Here is a 14,726-nt window from a genome sequence, read left to right as displayed (position 1 = left end):
CGAGTGAGACTGCGGGTCGGTGGTTGTGGCGACGGTCGTCTGTGTGCTGCTGCTGCTGCTGTCCAAGTGAGCGCGCAAACGCCGCCTTTATAACTGGTTTGATGTGCGTGTGTGTGTCTGCGTGTCCGTGTGTGTGTCTGCGTGTGTCCACAATGTCGCGTGTGTCTGTGTCTCTCGGTGTCTCTGTGTCCCTCTGTCCCCATGTGCCTATCCCCGTGTGTCCCCCCCCCCACACCCCCGTGTCACCTTGGGGTCTCCCCTGTCCCCGTGTCTCCCTGTCCCCGTGTCCCCCGTGTCTCCGTGTCCCCCTGGCATCTCCCGTGTCCCCGTGTCTCCCCGTGTCCCCCTGGCGTCTCCCCGTGTCTCCCTGTCTCCGTGTCCCCGTGTCTCTCTGTCCCCGTGTCCCCGTGTCCCCCGGGCATCTCCCCTGTCCCTGTGTCTCCCCGTGTCCCCTGGTGTCTCCCCGTGTCCCCTGGTGTCTCCCCGTGTCCCCTGGTGTCTCCCCGTGTCCCCCTGGTGTCTCCTCGTGTCCCTGTCCCCGTGTCCCCCGGGTGTCCCCCGTCTCCCCGTGTCCCCCTGGTGTCTCCCCGTGTCCCTGTCCCCGTGTCCCCCTGGTGTCTCCTCGTGTCCCTGTCCCCGTGTCTCCCTGTCTCCCCTGTCCCCGTGTCCCCCTAGCAGTCGGGCCCGCTGTCTCCGTCCGCCAAGCGCCCTGCTCTGGACGACTCCGTCTGGGGCTCGCCGGGCCCCGCCCCCCCGCCCCCCGGCCCCCACCCCCCGCCGGGGCCCCCACCCCCCGCCCCCCCCCCACAACACCCACACGCTGCTGGGCCCAGGCCTCCTGCACTACCAGGGGGCGGGGCCACACGCCACCGCAGCCTTCCTGCAGGGGGGTGAGTGGGAGGGGCACTGTGTGTGTGTGTGTGTAAGTGTGTGTGTAGGTGTGTGTGTAGGTGTGTGTGTGTGTAGGTGTGTGTGTATGTGTGTAAGTGTGTGTAGGTGTGTGTGTGTAAGTGTGTGTGTGTGTGTGTGTAAGTGTGTGTGTGTAGGTGTGTGTGTGTGTAAGTGTGTGTGTGTAGGTGTGTGTGTGTGTAGGTGTGTGTGTGTGTAGGTGTGTGTGTGTGTAGGTGTGTGTGTGTGTGTAAGTGTGTGTGTGTAAGTGTGTGTAGGTGTGTGTGTAGGTGTGTGTGTGTGTGTAGGTGTGTGTAGGTGTGTGTGTGTGTGTGTAAGTGTGTGTGTGTAGGTGTGTGTGGGTGTGTGTAGGTGTGTGTGTGTGTAGGTGTGTGTGTAGGTGTGTGTGTGTAGGTGTGTGTGTGTAGGTGTGTGTGTGTAGGTGTGTGTAAGTGTGTGTGTGTGTGTAAGTGTGTGTGTAGGTGTGTGTGTGTAAGTGTAGGTGTGTGTGTAGGTGTGTAGGTGTGTGTGTGTAGGTGTGTGTAGGTGTGTGTGTGTTTGTGTGTAGGTGTGTGTGTAAGTGTGTGTGTGTGTGTAGGTGTGTGTGTGTGTAAGTGTGTGTAGGTGTGTGTGCAAAACAACCTCCTACCTCCTCGCGGTGCCGGACGGGCAACACTGTCGTGGGCAGTGCTGTGGGGGGAAGGCCAATGCCCATTGGCCTCTCCCCTCATGGCGTCTGTGACCACCACAGTGGCTAAACGGGGGCTCTGGACGGGTGCGAGGGGCTGGTAACCCCTCCACCTTCAATTAACCACCACTAAACTACGAATTAAACATAAACCTGTAATTAATAAGCTTGTGCCGGAGGCCCCGGGGGGTCAGGCTTTTATGACGTCTCCTGGCCAAACCCCATTTGGCGGAGCCAGGAGATTGAATTTTAACCCTCGGGGCTCCTCCAGAAACAACGAAAAACCATTGCGGATGGCCACGTGGAATGTTCGAACGCTCACTGCGGAGGAGAGGCTGCCACTCCTCTGTCGGGAGCTGGACCGGTACCGCCTGGATCTCTGTGGCATTCAGGAGGTCCGGTGGACCGGTTCTGGCTCCTGCCACCATGAGGGGTGGACATTCCTCTACTCGGGGCAGGAGACTGCCAAACAACAGGGTGTGGCTCTTCTTCTGAAAAAAAGAATGAAGGGGGCGTGGGAGCGTGGCGGTGAGGTGTGGGAAGCTGTAAGCCCCAGGATACTTTGGGCTCGCCTTCCCATCAACCAGAGGCGAGGAGTGGTGGTCGTGGTTACTTATGCCCCCACCGAAGACGAACATCCGTGGAGGGATGCAGGCAAAGCCGATGAGTCAGACGCTTTCTATGACCTCCTGTCACAGGTGCTGGCTAAAGTGGCCACTCGGGACAGAGTCATCTTGTTGGGTGACTTCAATGCCCGAGTTGGTCATGATGCTGGCACCTGGTCTGGAGTGATTGGAAGGCATGGGCCAGATCAGCTCAATAATAACGGTAGAAGGCTGCTAGATTTTTGTGCAGCCCATGGGCTTGTAATTACCAACACGCTCTTCCGGCATCGGCGCATCCACACAACATCATGGATACATGCCGGGTCCAAGCAAGAACATCTGCTGGACTACATAGTGACGGACCAGCGGATGCGAGCCCATGTCCTTGACACCAGGACCTACCGTGGAGCTGATCTGACCTCTGACCATCGACTAGTCATCTGTAAGATGCGCCTGCCATTCTTCCACTCCGGTGGTGGGTGTACACCCAGGACCCCATTCCAACCAAAAGTGGCCTGGTCTCAGCTAGCTGATGAAAGTTGCAAGCGAGAATTTCATCATTGCTTGCAGCTGGGGTTGGCATCGTCCCCCACTCCACCTGATGTCGAGGGTAAATGGGCGAGGTTTAAGACTGTGACTCATGCAGCTGCAATGGCTGCTTTGGGTACGCGGTCCAGACCTCCCCAGAAACCCTGGCTGACAGAGGAGGTGTTCAGGTTAATTGAGAAAAAGCGACAGGCCCACTCTCATCGCCTACAGCATCCCACGTCGGAGAATGAGGAGGTTTACCGCAGCCTTCGCTCGGAGGTTCGGAGAGCCGTAAGGCGCTGTAAGGATGGGTGGTGGTCGCGGGTTGCCGAGGAGATGGAGTCTGCCTCAGTGGCCCGCGATCACAAATCACTATTTAATTCCATCAAAAAAGTAACCTGCAGCGCCACACCTATTACCATCATTAGAGGAAAAAACGGTGATCCAATCTCTGACCCCCAGGAACAGGTTTGCAGATTTGCTGAGCATTTCTGCGAGGTCCTGGGGGAGGGAAAATCTCTCAGCCAGGAAAACATCATGGCACAAAGTGGGGATAACCCTGCTGAGGCTGCGGTGCCTCAAATATTGGAAGAGGTCACCCCCTGTGAGTGGCTGGCTGAGGTGCCAGCTCTTGAGGAAGTACTGAGGGCGATCCGGAGTCTGAGACCAGGGAAGGCATCGGGCAGAGATGATCTCCCAAGCGAAATGCTGAGGGAGGGTGGCGTTTGTGCACAGACTGCCCTATATGACATCATAACAACAGTCTGGACCACTGGACAGGTTCCGCAGGACTGGAAGGATGCCCTTTAAGAAGGGGGACCGTACCGACTGTAACAACTACAGGGGCATCTCACTCCTCAGTGTGCCGGGTAAGGTCCTGGCAAGGATTATTCAACATCGCCTTGCTAGGCACGCTGAGGAGAGGCTTGCGGAGCCCCAATGCGGTTTCAGGAAAGGGCGGTCCTGCACAGATGCCATATTTTCTGTCCGTCTGCTCCAGCAGAGGTGTAGGGAATTTCAAAAAGACCTACATCTCTGCTTTATTGACCTGGTCAAGGCCTATGATACCATCAGTAGGACTGGGCTCTGGGTTGTTCTTCGTGCTTTCGGAGTCCCTGACCCTCTGCTCACGATCATTAAGGACCTTCATGATGGTGAGCGGGCCCGGGTAAAACTACGTGGCCGGGAGTCGGAGCCTTTCCCTGTACACCTTGGGGTGCGACAGGGATGTCCTCTGGCTCCCACATTATTTAACATCTATTTCGACTGCGTAGTTCGTGAAGCCTTCAAAAGCTGTACCGGGGGAATTACCATTTGGTACAGATATAATGGGAGGCTGATCGACGCCCGGGTGCGATCAAGGGATGGCTCCCTATTGGTCAACCACGTTATGTATGCCGATGATTTGGTAATAGCTGCTCATTCAGAAGAGGAGTTGGAGACGCTGCTGCTGAGACTGGAGTGTGCCACCAAGAGGTGGGGCCTTACCATCAGCCCCACCAAAACTAAGCACCTGCCTGGGTATTTTGTACCATCGGGCACTCCACCCCCACAACTCCCAATCGGTGATGGGGCAGTTGTGGAGAGAGTGGAGAGTTTCCCATACCTGGGCAGTGTGCTTATGACCGGCTCCAGTTTATCAGCAGAGGTCTCACTCCGAATCAGTCGAGCGGCAATATCTTTTCATCGGTTGCGTAACGCTGTGTGGAAGCTACCTGGTCTGTCGCTCCGCACGAAGCTTCAGGTCTTCTCGGCCACGGTCATTCCCTCCCTTCTCTACGCTTGCGAAACGTGGACCCCCCTAGTGGAGCATCTTCGCCGGTTGGAAACATTTAGGCTGGCCTGCCTACGATCCATCCTGGGTTTAACCAGGCTGGATTGTGTGAGGAGCTCACAAGTCCTTGAAAGATCTGGGCAAAGTCCCATCAGTGAGCTCCTCCGGCAGGCAAGGCTGCGTTGGCTGGGTCATGTAGCCCGCATGCCCAGCCACCGCATGCCTAAACAGCTTTTGTTCGGCCGGATCGAGGGGGCTAAACGGGCGCGGCACGGGCTAGAGAAGAGATGGAGTGATGTGGTACAGGAGGACGTGGAGCTGAGTGGACTTGCCGATGACTGGTACCAGCGGTGTCAAGATCGGCCTCAGTGGAGGAGGCTCGTGAAGGACGCTACTGGGCAGTTGGAGGCAGTCGCCCTCCAACAACAACGGAGGGCGGAGGAGCGACGCTCACAACAACGAGCGGAGCGCCGGGTGGCTAAAGCACAGCAAGTTGGCACAGTAGGGGGCACAGGTGGTGGATCAGCCAGTCATCTCGGTCATCTCGGTCAGTCGACCCGTGGCACCTGGGTCTGCCCCGTGACCTCCTGCCAGCGGGCGTTCGACACTTCACGTGGCCTCAGGGTGCACATGGCCTGGCACAAGCGTCGTGGTGACGTCACCGCCACTTAGTGGCGAATGGCGGTTGTTGTTGTGTAGGTGTGTGTGTGTAAGTGTGTGTGTAGGTGTGTGTGTGTGTAGGTGTGTGTGTGTGTAGGTGTGTGTGTGTGTGTAGGTGTGTGTGTGTAGGTGTGTGTGTGTAGGTGTGTGTGTGTAGGTGTGTGTAAGTGTGTGTGTGTGTGTAGGTGTGTGTGTGTGTGTAAGTGTGTAGGTGTGTGTGTGTAGGTGTGTGTGTGTGTGTGTGTGTAGGTGTGTGTAAGGGTGTGTGTGTGTAGGTGTGTGTGTGTAGGTGTGTGTAAGGGTGTGTGTGTGTAGGTGTGTGTGTGTAGGTGTGTGTGTGTAGGTGTGTGCGTGTGTAATTGTGTGTAGGTGTGTGTGTAGGTGTGTGTGTGTGTGTAGGTGTGTGTGTGTGTAGGTGTGTGTGTGTGTGTAGGTGTGTGTGTGTGTAGGTGTGTGTGTGTGTAAGTGTGTGTGCAGGTGTGTGTAGGTGTGTGTGTAGGTGTGTGTGTGTGTGTAGGTGTGTGTAGGTGTGTGTGTGTAGGTGTGTGTGTGTGTGTAAGTGTGTGTGTAAGTGTGTGTGTGTAGGTGTGTGTGTGTGTAGGTGTTAGTGTGGAGGTGTAAGTCTCCTCAGTGTGTCGGGAAAGGTCCTGGCAAGGATTATTCAACATCGCCTTGCTAGGCACGCTGAGGAGAGGCTTGCGGAGCCTCAATGCGGTTTCAGGAAAGGGCGGTCCTGCACAGATGCCATATTTTCTGTCCGTCTGCTACAGCAGAGGTGTAGGGAATTTCAACAAGACCTACATCTTTGCATAATTGACCTGGTCAAGGCCGATAATACCATCTGTCGGCCTGGGCTCTGGATTGTTCTTCGTGCTTTTGGAGTCCCTGACCCTCTGCTAACGATCATTAAGGACCTTCATGATGGTGAGCGGGCCCGGGTAAAACTACGTGGCCGGGAGTCAGAGCCATTCCCTGTACACCTTGGGGTGCGACAGGGATGTCCGCTGGCTCCCACATTATTTGACCACGTCGTTTGTGAAGCCTTCAATTGCTGTACCGGGGGAATTTCCATTTGGTACAGATATAATGGAAGGCTGATCGATGCCCGGGTGCTCCCTATTGGTCAACCACGTTATGTATGCTGATGATTTGGTAATTGCTGCTCATTCAGAGGAGGAGTTGGAGATGCTGCTGCTGAAACTGGAGTGTGCCACTAAGAGGTGGGGCCTTACCATCAGCCCCACCAAAACTAAGCACCTGCCTGGGTATATTGTACCATCAGACACTCCACCCCCACAACTCCCAATCGGTGATGGGGCAGTTGTGGCGAGAGTGGAGAGTTTCCCATACCTGGGCAGTATACTTATGACCGGCTCCGGTTTGGCAGCGGAGGTCTCACTCCGAATCAGTCGAGCGGCAATATCTTTTCATCGGTTGCGTAACGCTGTGTGGAAGCTGCCTGGTCTGTTGCTCCGCACGAAGCTTCAGGTCTTCTCGGCCACAGTCATTCCCTCCCTTCTCTACACTTGCGAAACGTGGACCCCCCTAATGGAGCATCTTCGCCGGTTAGAAACATTTAGGCTGGCCTGCCTACGATCCATCCTGGGTTTAACCAGGCTGAATTGTGTGAGGAGCTCACAAATCCTTGAAAGATCTGGGCAAAGTCCCATCGGTGAGCTCCTATGGCAGGCAAGGCTGCATTTGCTGGGTCATGTAGCCTGCATGCCCAGCCACCACATGCCTAAACTGCTTTTGTTTGACCGGATCGAGGGGGCTAAACGGGCGCAGCACGGGCTAGAGAAGAGATGGAGTGATGTGGTACAGGAGGACGTGGAGCTGAGTGGACTTGCCGATGACTGGTACCAGCGGTGTCAAGATCGGCCTCAGTGGAGGAGGCTCGTGAAGGACGCTACTGGGCAGTTGGAGGCAGTCGCCCTCCAACAACAACGGAGGGCGGAGGAGCGATGCTCACAATAACGAGCGGAGCGCCGGGAGGCTAAAGCACAGCAAGTTGGTACAGTAGGGGGCACAGGTGGTGCATCAGCCAGTCATCTCGGTCATCTCTGTCAGTCGACCCGTGGCACCTGGGTCTGCCCCGTGACTTCCTGCCAGCGGGCGTTCGACACTTCACGTGGCCTCAAGTTGCACATGGCCTGGCACAAGCGTCGTGATGACGTCACCGCCACTTGGTGGCGAATGGCGGTTGTTGTTGTTGTGTGTGTAGGGGTTTTGTGTGTGTGTGTAGGGGATTCTGTGTGTGTGCGTAGAGGTTTTGTGTGTGTGTGTGTAGGGGGTTCTGTGTGTATGTGTGTAGGGGTCTGTTTGTCTAGGGAGGGGGCTATATGGGGCGTCTTTGTGTATGGGGGGAGAGGTGTAGGGGGGTGTCTGTTCCCCACACCTCAGAGGCAAACCAGTGCTAACAGGACTCATCTGCATAAATGCAAATTAGTTTGGCCGTGACAGATGCCACCACGTGGCTTCCTCACTGCCACGCACACACACGCACACACACGCACTCACACGCACGCACACGCACGCACACGCACTCACACGCGCACACACACACACGTGCACACACGCGCGCACACACGTACTCACATGCACGCACTCACACACGCACATGCACACACACGTACACACACAAACACGTTCACGCACACACACAAACGCACACACGCACATGAATGCAAGCACACGCACGAACGCGCACACACACGAATGTGCGCACACACACACACACACATGGACACACACAACAAAGATTCCCCATATAGCCTTCAACAAACTGTTGGGGCAAGTGCTGTTAGGGAACACCAATGAAGGCCGCCACGACACACGACTGGGTGGGTGGCCAGCACCACGCCCAGCCAGTAGCGATGTGTACTAAACACCGCACCAGGTGTACTCATTTGAGGCCGAGTCGACGTAGGGGCGGCCCGGAACCGGTTCAGAAAATGCGTGTGCACAGGAAATCCTCGCAAGGGACCTTCACGGCGTGTCCATGATTGTTCTTCCTTGTCTCTTCCCCCGACCGGCAGTTCCCATGATGCCCGGCACGGTCGTCACGGCGACGAACCCCGGCCTGCAGTTCGTCACTTCGGCCGCATCTGCCGGGCAGGTGTGACACGCGCACGCACGCACAGACACACGCGCAGACACGCACGCACAGACACGCACGCACAGACACACGCGCAGACACGCACGCACAGACACGCACGCACAGTCACGCACGCACAGACACGCACGCACAGACACGCACGCACAGACACGCACGCACAGACACGCACGCACAGACACGCACGCACAGACACGCACAGACACGCACGCACGCACAGACACGCACAGACACGCACAGACACGCACGCACAGACACGCACGCACAGACACGCACGCACAGACACGCACGCACAGACACACGCACGCACAGACACACGCACGCACAGACACGCACGCACAGACACGCACGCACACACAGACACGCACGCACAGACACGCACGCACGCACAGACACACACGCACAGACACGCACGCACGCACAGACACGCACAGACACGCACGCACAGACACGCACGCGCAGACACACATGGGCAGTGTTAGTCTATGGGTAGTGTTGGTCTATGGGCAGTGTTGAGTCTATGGGCAGTGTTGAGTCTATGGGCAGTGTTGGTCTATGGGCAGTGTTGAGTCTATGGGCAGTGTTGAGTCTATGGGCAGTGTTAGTCTATGGGCAGTGTTGAGTCTATGGGTAGTGTTGGTCTATGGGCAGTGTTGAGTCTATGGGCAGTGTTGAGTCTATGGGCAGTGTTAGTCTATGGGCAGTGTTGAGTCTATGGGCAGTGTTGAGTCTATGGGCAGTGTTAGTCTATGGGCAGTGTTGAGTCTATGGGTAGTGTTGGTCTATGGGCAGTGTTGAGTCTATGGGCAGTGTTGAGTCTATGGGCAGTGTTGAGTCTATGGGCAGTGTTGGTCTATGGGCAGTGTTAGTCTATGGGCAGTGTTGAGTCTATGGGCAGTGTTGGTCTATGGGCAGTGTTTAGTCTATGGGCAGTGTTAGTCTATGGGCAGTGTTGAGTCTATGGGCAGTGTTAGTCTATGGGCAGTGTTGAGTCTATGGGCAGTGTTGGTCTATGGGCAGTGTTGAGTCTATGGGCAGTGTTAGTCTATGGGCAGTGTTAGTCTATGGGCAGTGTTGAGTCTATGGGCAGTGTTAGTCTATGGGAAGTGTTAGTCTATGGGCAGTGTTAGTCTATGGGCAGTGTTAGTCTATGGGCAGTGTTAGTCTATGGGTAGTGTTGAGTCTATGGGCAGTTTTGAGTCTATGGGCAGTGTTAGTCTATGGGCAGTGTTAGTCTATGGGCAGTGTTAGTCTATGGGCAGTGTTGAGTCTATGGGCAGTGTTAGTCTATGGGCAGTGGGAGTCTATGGGCAGTGTAAGTCTATGGGCAGCATTAGTCTATGGGCAGTGTTAGTCTATGGGCAGTGTTGAGTCTATGGGCAGTGTTAGTCTATGGGCAGTGTTAGTCTATGGGCAGTGTTAGTCTATGGGCAGTGTTAGTCTATGGGCAGTGTTGGTCTATGGGCAGTGTTAGTCTATGGGCAGTGTAAGTCTATGGGCAGTGTGAGTCTATGGGCAGTGTTAGTCTATGGGCAGTGTTAGTCTATGGGCAGTGTGAGTCTATGGGCAGTGTAAGTCTATGGGCAGTGTTGAGTCTATGGGCAGTGTTGAGTCATTGGGCAGTGTTGAGTCTATGGGCAGTGTTAGTCTATGGGCAGCGTTAGTCTATGGGCAGTGTTGAGTCTATGGGCAGTGTTGAGTCTATGGGCAGTGTTAGTCTATGGGCAGCGTTAGTCTATGGGCAGTGTTGAGTCTATGGGCAGTGTTGAGTCTATGGGCAGTGTTAGTCTATGGGCAGCGTTAGTCTATGGGCAGTGTTGAGTCAATGGGCAGTGTTGAGTCTATGGCAGTGTTGAGTCTATGGGCAGTGTTGAGTCTATGGGTAGTGTTGAGTCTATGGGCAGTGTTGAGTCTATGGGCAGTGTTGAGTCTATGGGCAGTGTTAGTCTATGGGCAGTGTTGAGTCTATGGGCAGTGTTAGTCTATGGGCAGTGTTAGTCTATGGGCAGTGTGTTAGTCTATGGGCAGTGTTGAGTCTATGGGCAGTGTTGAGTCTATAGGCAGTGTTAGTCTATGGGCAGTGTTAGTCTATGGGCAGTGTTAGTCTATGGGCAGTGTTAGTCTATGGGCAGTGTTGAGTCTATGGGCAGTGTTAGTCTATGGGCAGTGTTGGTCTATGGGCAGTGTTGAGTCTATGGGCAGTGTTAGTATATGGGAAGTGTTGGTCTATGGGCAGTGTTGAGTCTATGGGCAGTGCTGAGTCTATGGGCAGTGTTGAGTCTATGGGCAATGTTGAGTCTTTGGGCAGTGTTGAGTCTATGGGCAGTGTTAGTCTATGGGCAGTGTTGAGTCTATGGGCAGTGTTGGTCTATGGGCAGTGTTGGTCTATGGGCAGTGTTGAGTCTATGGGCAGTGTTGGTCTATGGGCAGTGTTGGTCTATGGGCAGTGTGAGTCTATGGGCAGTGTTGGTCTATGGGCAGTGTTGAGTCTATGGGCAGTGTTGGTCTATGGGCAGTGTTGAGTCTATGGGCAGTGTTAGTCTATGGGCAGTGTTGGTCTATGGGCAGTGTAAGTCTATGGGCAGTGTTGGTCTATGGGCAGTGTTGGTCTATGGGCAGTGTTAGTCTATGGGCAGTGTTGGTCTATGGGCAGTGTGAGTCTATGGGCAGTGTGAGTCTATGGGCAGTGTTGGTCTATGGGCAGTGTTGAGTCTATGGGCAGTGTTGGTCTATGGGCAGTGTTGGTCCGCAAGTTTGAAATGGACGTAAAGCACAACTGACATCTGAAGGTGGTACGATGGGAACATCACAGCCAGTTATGGCTTAGTTGATAACGTCCTTCCAATGATTGCTCAGTTTGTACCCATCATTGTGTCTGTGTCTATATATATGGATGGCTTCATGAACGAATCTTTGTTGATAGCCAGAAGGCTTGCAAAGTACCATCGTCTTAGAGACATCAATTTCGCGTGAGCCCACCGCATTAAAACAATGATCGGCCACGGCCGAGGTATTGGTCCTACCGTGTTTCAGATGTGCCGTAGCGAAAGCTTCAAGTCAAGATTTGATTCTGAGCTAAACTTTCTCCGTTTTATTTGAACCAGGTAAGGCCCACCAAGCTAAAGAAACTAGTTCTAGATTTGAAGCTTTCGTGACTGCAAGGATTCATACTCTTAGGTTTTTCGGTAAAGTCACCATGTAGGTAAAAAATGAAATTAAAATTAATAAAAGTAAAATAATAAAAATCACGACGTTTCGGAGGCAACACAAGTCTCCGTCATCAGGTGGGACCGTCACAGCCAGATTTGCTGTATCAAGTGAGGCAGGGATTCCAAGATGCAAGTTCTTAAATACAAGTGGAATCCCTGCCTCACTTGATACAGCAAATCTGGCTGTGACGGTCCCACCTGATGACGGAGACTTGTGTTGCCTCCGAAACGTCGTGATTTATAAATCCTTTATATTAAGTTCACTTGCTTGCTTGCGCGCTTACGACCGTGCAAATCTTTCGGTCGTTTTTTAACCCACGTCCTGTGATCCAATCGAGCTGACATTTTGCACACAGACTCGTTGTGCGTCACAATTTATTTTCGTGAAATTTTTTTTCCATAACTTTACACTTTTTAGAAAAAAATAATTATATTTAATTACCAATTGCTTAATGGTGGCAAGCAATCATCTGACCCATAGGTGGCAGCCATCTCAAGCCAGAGGACGAGAGGACTCTAGCCGCCACGCATATAAAGGTTTTAAAGTGAAAAACTTTGTTTTTACGGGTTATTTTTTTATTATTTTACTTTTATTCATTTTCATTTCATTTTTTACCTACGTGACGGCACCGAAAAAACGAAGAGTATAAAGAAACCAGTTTTCATCGATGATTTAAAAGCGCATCACAGCTCCCAGTAGCTTCCAAATATCAGAAGCAAAGAGCGTTCCAGACGGCCGCAGACGCAGCGCGTCTGAACCCGCCGCGGTACGACGCGGTGATTCGTAGCGCAGTGCAGCGCTAACCACTCCACCACCGCTCCCCCACACACAAAGACAAAGACCCCCCGTATAGCCTGTCACAGACTGTCGGGGCCAAGTGCTGTTAGCGAGTAGCAGCAGCGCCAATGAAGGCTAACTGTGGCACACGAGGGGGTGGGTGGGTGGCCAGCACCACGCCCGGCCGCCTTTGTCTCCCCGGGGGCGATGTTTACCACACCACCGCGCCAGGTACACTCATTTCAGGGCTGAGGTACGTGGTGGTCACGTGACACGCGCGTGCACGCGAGCCGTGCCTCCAGCGGCGCCACCCGCCCTCTGCGCGCGTTCCGCTGAAACCTCTTGTGTCGGTGGTCTGGGCAAGGCTGAGAGCGGCCGTTGACGCACAAGAGCCGTGACCACCTCCGTTTGCTTGCCTTTTGTCTCCCAAAGATCCTCCTGAAATGACGCTGAGCGAGGAGGCGAAACTTCTCTCCGGCCGGTGGGTCGCGGGCACGGTGGGGGGGGGGGGGAGAACGACCCAGAAGCTGGGGGGGGGGGGGGGCGGCAGTGGGGGAGTGGCCGGGGGGGGGGGTGGCGGCCACGGAACGGAACTTCCTCCACCATCAACTCGCCCTCCTAGCCCCCCCCCACACTCCTCACTCCTCACCAATTCCCCCCCCTCCTCCCCCCCTTCCTCCCCCCCCCCCCCTTGGAGGCAGCAGCAGCAGCGACTCCCCCGGCCGGCCTCAAGGCGACAACGGTGCGAAGATTTTCCGCGGGAAGAGTTTGCGAGGACGGTGAAGGAAGGAAGGAAGGAGGGAGGAGGGGAGGGAGGGAGGGAGGAGGAAAGGCCGGGAGACGTGGATGAAGTTTAGCGAGGCTCCCGCTTACCCCCCGCCCCTCTCCTCCCCCCCCAGCACTCAGACCGTCTGCCTCGGGGGCGGACTTTAAAGACCCCCCCCGGTGACGCCGTTTCGCGAGGAGACGGCGCCGCAGTCCAAATGTAAAAAAACTAAAAAAAAAAAAATTCCGCCGGATAAATTAAGAGTTTTAGAGAGAGAGAGAGAGCGGAAACGCGTTAATATAAGTTAGGAAGCGGTGCGGTGTTCATCTTCGTCATCCGTGGAAATTCCACGTTATTACGTCGGGGCCCAGTATGTCCGTGCGACGACGACGACGGCGGTGACGATGATGATGTCTGAGATGAGCTGATTTGACCCCCAACGACCCCCCACCTCGAACTCGTGACCCTTCAGGACCGGCGTTCGGTGGACCTCGCGTCGTCACGGTAACCGGCTCCAGCTGGGGGGTTGGAGGGTGCGGAGTGTGCGGAGTGGGGGGGCATTGAGGCTGCGGTGACGTGGAAAGACGCCGGTCAGAGAATCGTCAGTGCGCCTTTCTCGTCGGCGCGTCGCGAGAGGCAAGGCTCCGTTAGCCCGCGGCTCGCTCGCTCGCTCGCTCCGGACCCACGCGGATTTTGAACCAGAATGGAACAGCTTCCCCCTTCCCAGCTGCGCCAGACGGCAGGGGGTGCCATCATGCACAGCAGCCGTAGCATCATCAGCAGCAGCAGCAGCAGCGCAGCAGCAGCGCCATCAGCATCATCATCGTCATCAGCAGCAGCAGCAGCGGCGTCATCATCAGCAACAATGTTGGTAAGATCAACGGCAGCGGCAGCAGGAGCAGCAACAGCACCATCAGCAGCACCATCGTCATCAGCAGCATCATCAGCAGCAGCATCGTCATCAGCAGCAGCATCATTAGCAGCATGAGCAGCAGCAGCATCAGCATCATTAGCAGCGGCATCAGCAGCAGTAGCAGCAACTGCACCATCAGCATCACCATCATCAGCAGCAGCATCGTCATCAGCAGCAGCATCATCAGCAGCAGCAACAGCCAACAGGAAGGCGTCACTAACCAAAATGGGCGGCAAGTTGAATTGTGGGCGAAAAAAAAAATGTTTGAGCCGTTCGTCCGTTTTTGTTTCCTTTCAAAAATGAATTTTAACCTTCAGTTTTAGTTTTTCTTAAATGTGCCCCCCGACGGCCAGGCGTGAACGTATATATATATATTTTAAACGTTTTCAAAGTCGAACGACAACTATAATTATTGTTGTCGCCGTCGTCTTAGTATCGTTGAGTAGTGTGCGTGTAGTCGAATGACTGTCTTTAAGAAATCCCGGCCGCCCCTCTTTTAAAACGCAGGGGCTGGCGAGAGGGGTTTGGGGGGCCGTGGCAGACGGGGCTGTGGGGGCTCAGGGGGGGGGGGGGGTAGGGGCAGTACGCCTCTACGTGTCCAGGTTTTCCGTGCGTGGGGGGGGGGGGCTGTGCATGGGGCGGTTTAGCGGCGATCGCGATGACGACGATGGATACGTCCGAAAATGTTTGCGCCTCCGAATTATTTAATCTTTTTATTTTTTATCAGCTGCATTACAGCGGCACGGGGCATCTGGCGGAGGGCGCGAGGTTTGAGCCGCGAACTCGGAACGCCTTGCAGGGG

General features: G+C 54.8%; 1 long non-coding RNA gene across 2 annotated transcripts; it reads left to right on the top strand.

Moving 5' to 3' along the window:
* The first annotated feature begins 776 nt into the window (after positions 1–776).
* Positions 777–14,114, top strand: LOC144735668 (uncharacterized). Of its 2 annotated transcripts, XR_013588670.1 has the most exons (4): positions 777–890; positions 8,182–8,261; positions 12,678–12,726; positions 12,947–14,114. It is a non-coding gene; the product is annotated as an uncharacterized LOC144735668 (long non-coding RNA). The 2 variants fall into 2 exon arrangements; XR_013588669.1 differs by lacking the exon at positions 12,947–14,114 and having other exon boundaries at positions 780–890; positions 12,678–12,768.
* The last annotated feature ends 612 nt before the right edge of the window (positions 14,115–14,726 follow it).

The sequence above is a fragment of the Lampetra planeri genome, chromosome 56 (assembly GCF_965212315.1).
Source record: "Lampetra planeri chromosome 56, kcLamPlan1.2.h2, whole genome shotgun sequence".
Classification (NCBI taxonomy): Eukaryota; Metazoa; Chordata; class Hyperoartia; order Petromyzontiformes; family Petromyzontidae; genus Lampetra; species Lampetra planeri.
Note: the sequence above shows the minus strand (reverse complement) of the source record. Positions and strands in the feature narration are given on the sequence as shown.